General features: G+C 37.8%; 1 protein-coding gene across 1 annotated transcript in view; it reads left to right on the plus strand.

Moving 5' to 3' along the window:
* ppic (peptidylprolyl isomerase C) overlaps positions 1-27 on the plus strand; it is a 7,321-nt gene extending 7,294 nt beyond the window's left edge. The window contains exon 6 of the mRNA XM_080041754.1: positions 1-27. This exon is cut by the window's left edge and continues 2,602 nt beyond it. The gene's annotated coding sequence lies outside the window, so the exon portion shown is untranslated.
* The last annotated feature ends 4,973 nt before the right edge of the window (positions 28-5,000 follow it).

Here is a 5,000-nt window from a genome sequence, read left to right on the forward strand (position 1 = left end):
ATATCATGATCTACCTTTATATGAACAGTAGAACAAGAGTCAGTGCCAAACTGTGGGTTTTCTACAATAAACTGTTTTGCTGTTCCGTCCGGTTTCATGTCGTTTTTATTTGAAATATTTTGGTATTTTAGCCGATCAATCAAAAGGTAAAGACTGGGTCAGTTCAAGTGGGTTAATGAGACAGACAGACAGACACACAGACAGACAGACACACAGACACACAGGATGTCACAGATATTGGCAGACACATTTTGGCCTCCCTAATGTGGTGGAATAGTAATAGTAGAAAATACTAGAATTTGAGTACGTTTTTTTTAAGTTTTTTTTTTTATCCCGGTAAAGTTTTTTTTTTACTGGGAGTTTTTTCTCAGCCGAGTTAAGGGTCTAAGGGCAGATAGATAGATAGATAGATAGATAGATAGATAGATAAGGGCAGAGGGTGTCATACTGTATGGAATGTAAAGCCCACTGAGGCAAATGTCTCTTTGTGATATTGGGCTATACAAATAAAACTGATTTGATTTGATTTAAATAAAAGAGTTAAGAACTGTGTGGAAAATAAAGCAACCTTTCCTAGCGCTGTCATTAGCCTTTAGCCGTGTCTGAAATTTGCGTGAAATCCAGATTTTTTTTTTTCATAATTTGTGTATTTTTGATTGGTCCTGACAGCGCTGACATGTTCCACTGTCTTCCTCCAGAGGTTTCTGCTGTGGGCTGACCTTTGAGTTCTGAGATGTTTTCCTCCCCGGTGTGTGTGTGTGTATCTGTTTCAAATTCTGTGTGTGTGTGTGTGTGTGCACGTGTGAATCTGTTTAGAATTGTGTGTGTGTGAAGGTGTTTGTATCAGTGTGTGTAGGTGTGTGTGTGTGTGTGTGTGTGTATGTGTGTGTTCATGGGTGTGCATGTATCTGTTTCGAATTCTGTGTGTGTGTGTGTGTGTGCACGTGTGAATCTGTTTAGAATTGTGTGTGTGTGTGAAGGTGTGTGTGTGTGTGTGTGTGTGTGTGTGTGTGTGTGTGTGTGTGTGTGAAGGTGTTTGTATCTGTGTGTGTGTGTGTGTGAAGGTGTTTGTATCTGTGTGTGTGTGTGTGTGTGTGTGTGTGTGTGTGTTTGTATCAGTGTGTGTGTGTGTGTGTGTGTGTGTGTGTGTGTGTGTGTGTTGTAGAACAAGGGGAAAACAAATGACGGGCTGTATTTCTCATTAGCAGTAGTTTTGTGTCAGCGCTTAGAGATCTGCTGTCAGCTCTCGACTGATGCACACACACACACACACACACACACACACACACACACACACTCGGCAGATTCACCTTTTACTGAGTATAATTGACCGTTTAACACTTTCCGAGAAACACAACCACGTCGATTGAGGAGAAATATAAGAGAAAAGGTCCATGAATTATTTAGGACCAAGTTTAGATTCTTTTCACTCTTAGAGGGTTTGTTATTTTAAAACTAGTCTCTTTCAGCCAGACTGTGATTGATTGATTGATTAAATTTATATCATAAATACAAAACAAAATGAAAAGCATGAAAATACAATAAACAAAAATTATGTTTAAATTATTTCACAAAAAAGAAAAAAGAAAACTATTTACATACAGTATATTGAATTGATATGCCTGAAAAGGAGGAAGAAGTATGAACATATTTAATCCTACCCCTTTTCCACAGCTCAAAAAATAATATTTAATTACAGACCGAACTACAGCTAGTAGTTTGGTCTGGACCTTGTGGGAGTATAGGGGAAACTGGGTTGGCCTGTTTTCATTTCTTGCACCAGTGTCAGGGGGGGCACCAGTTTGTAAACGCTGCCATACTGAGAAATACAGAGAGAGTTTTGTGGAGCTGATATTAGCTGATAAGGCTTAATCAACTTTGTGTCAACGCGTTTGGGCGATGGCTTGAATGTAACCGACATCACTTACAGTATATGAAAAAGTTACGCACCATAGCTTTATACAGCATTGTCTACCAACACTGTACATTCACCATTTGGTAAGGGTTTTAATGTGCTTGAGATCTGAACACATTACTGAAAACTTTTAGATTTTTCTATAATAAAAATATATTGGCCAGACATATAAACAGCTCTGGAAAAAATAAAGAGACCAGTCTGGATTTTTTCTTAAATCTTCATCTCTACATAACTTATTGAAAATGCTCTTTAATGACAAAAAAAATGTATTGGAATTTGGTAAAAATGTTGTCAGTAGTTTATATTATAAAACCAAAATGTTCATTCTACTCAAACATATGCCTATAAATAGTCAAACGAGAGACACTGAACATTTGGAGTGGTCTCTTAATGTTTTTCCAGAGCTGTATTTATAAAAAATATATATATTTTTAGTTTGTTCGTGGCTTCAGCTGACTTCATATTATGGAAATTGATGTTTGAAATGTATGAATTATAAATATTTATTTTCAACACATATTTGAATGCTAAGGGTCTAAGGGCAGAGGGTGTCATACTGTATGGATAGATAGATAGATAGATAGATAGATAGATAGATAGATAGATAGATAGATAGATAGATAGATAGATAGATGGATAGATAGATGGATAGATGGATAGATGGATGGATGGATGGATGGATAGATGGATGGATGGATGGATGGGTGGGTGGGTGGATGGATGGATGGATGGATAGATGATAGATGGATGGATGGATGGATGGATGGATGGATGGATGGATGATGGATGGATGGATGGATGGATGGATGGATGGATGGATGGATGGATGGATAGATAGATAGATAGATAGATAGATAGATAGATAGATAGATAGATAGATAGATAGATAGATAGATAGATAGATACAGTCATATGAAAAAGTTTGGGAACCCCTCTCAGCCGGCATTATAATTGACTCTGCTTTCACAAAAAAATATAAAAGTGGTATGTCTTTAATTTACTAGGAACAGCTAAGTACTGGGATGTTTTCCAAACAAAGATTTTTTGAAAAGCAGTATTTGGTTGTATGAAATAAAATAAAATGTGAAAAACTGGCTGTGCAAAAATGTGGGTACCCTTGTGGTTTTGTTGATTTTAATGCCTGTAACAGCATGTAAAACTGATTACCTTAAACACAAAGTTGGTTGGATTATGTTGTTAAGCCTTGAACCTCATAGAAATGTCTATTTAATCATGAGAAAATGTATGTTAGGTGCCTAAATGCAAGTTGCACTTCTCTTTGACTCTCTGCTGAAGTGAGACAGAATGGGATCATCAAAACAGCTCCCAAAAGATCTGAAAAACAAAGATTGTTCATTGTCATGGTTTAGGGGAAGGCTACAAGAAGCTTTCCCAAAGGTTTCAATTGTCAATTTCAACTGTAGGGAACGTTGTCAGGAAATGGAAGGACACAGGCACAGTGGCAGTTAAACCCAGGCATGGCAGACCAAGAAAAAAACAGGAGCGGCATAGGTGGAGGATTGTGAGAATGGTTGCACACAACCCACAGATCACCTCCAAAGACCTGCAAGAACATCTGGCTGCAGATTGTGTATCTGTACATCGTTCAACAATTCAGTGCAATTTGCACCAAAACATCTGTATGGCCGGGTGATGAGAAGGAAGCCCTTTCTGCGCCCACGCCACAGATACAGTTGCATGGAGTATGCAAAAGCTCATTTAGACAAGCCAGATTCATATTGAAAGAAAATGCTTTGGACTGATGAGACAAAAATTAAGTTATTTGCACCAAAACATCTGCTTTTTATAAAGACCAAATAACTTAATTTTTGTCTCATCAGTCCAAAGCATTTTCTTTCAATATGAATCTGGCTTGTCTAAATGAGCTTTTGCATACTCCATGCAACTGTATCTGTGGCGTGGGCGCAGAAAGGGCTTCCTTCTCATCACCCGGCCATACAGATGTTTTGGTGCAAATTGCACTGATTTGTTGAACCATGTACAGATACACAATCTGCAGCCAGATGTTCTTGCAGGTCTTTGGAGGTGATCTGTGGGTTGTGTGCAACCATTCTCACAATCCGCCGCATATGCCGCTCTTGTACTTTTCTTGGTCTGCTAGACCTGGGTTTAAATGCAACTGTGCCTGTGTCCTTCCATTCCCTGACAACGTTCCTTACAGTAGAAATTGACAATTGAAACCTTTGGGAAAGCTTCTTGTAGCCTTCCCCTAAACCATGATAATGAATAATCTTTGTTTTTAAGATCTTTTGGGAGCAGTTTTGATGATCCCATTCTGTCTCACTTCAGCAGAGAGTCAAAGAGAAGTGCAACTTGCATTTAGGCACCTAACATACATTTTCTCATGATTAAACAGACATTTCTATGAGGTTCAAGGCTTAACAACATAATCCAACCAACTTTGTGTTTAAATTAATCAGTTTTACATGCTGTTACAGGCATTAAAATCAACAAAACCACAAGGGTACCCATATTTTTGCACAGCCAGTTTTTCACATTTTATTTATTTCATACAACCAAATACTGCTTTTCAAAAAATCTTTGTTTGGAAAACATCCCAGTACTTAGCTGTTCCTGGTAAATTAAAGACATACCACTTTTATATTTTTTTTGTGAAAGCAGAGTCAATTATAATGCCGGCTGAGAGGGGTTCCCAAACTTTTTCATATGACTGTAGATAGATAGATAGATAGATAGATAGATAGATAGATAGATAGATAGATAGATAGATAGATAGATATATGGATAAGGGCAGAGGTGTCATACTGTATGGAATGTAAAGCCCACTGAGGCAAATGTCTCTTTGTGACATCGGGCTATACAAATAAAACTGATTTGATTTGATTTTGATTTGATTTAATGAAAACATTTGGGATTTTTCTTCGATACCTTCCACAGTATGTCATTCAGCTCATCTCTACAGAGGCTTAGAGTGGCATATAATGATGCCATGAGGTTGTTGCTGCGTGTTCCTAGGTGGCACAGTGCTAGCCAGTTATCTGTGTCCTCTAATGTACCTACATGTCAGGCACTGTTTACGAAAGTTAATGTTCAATTGCAT

Source organism: Ammodytes marinus (genome assembly GCF_949987685.1).
Source record: "Ammodytes marinus genome assembly, chromosome: 2".
Classification (NCBI taxonomy): Eukaryota; Metazoa; Chordata; class Actinopteri; order Uranoscopiformes; family Ammodytidae; genus Ammodytes; species Ammodytes marinus.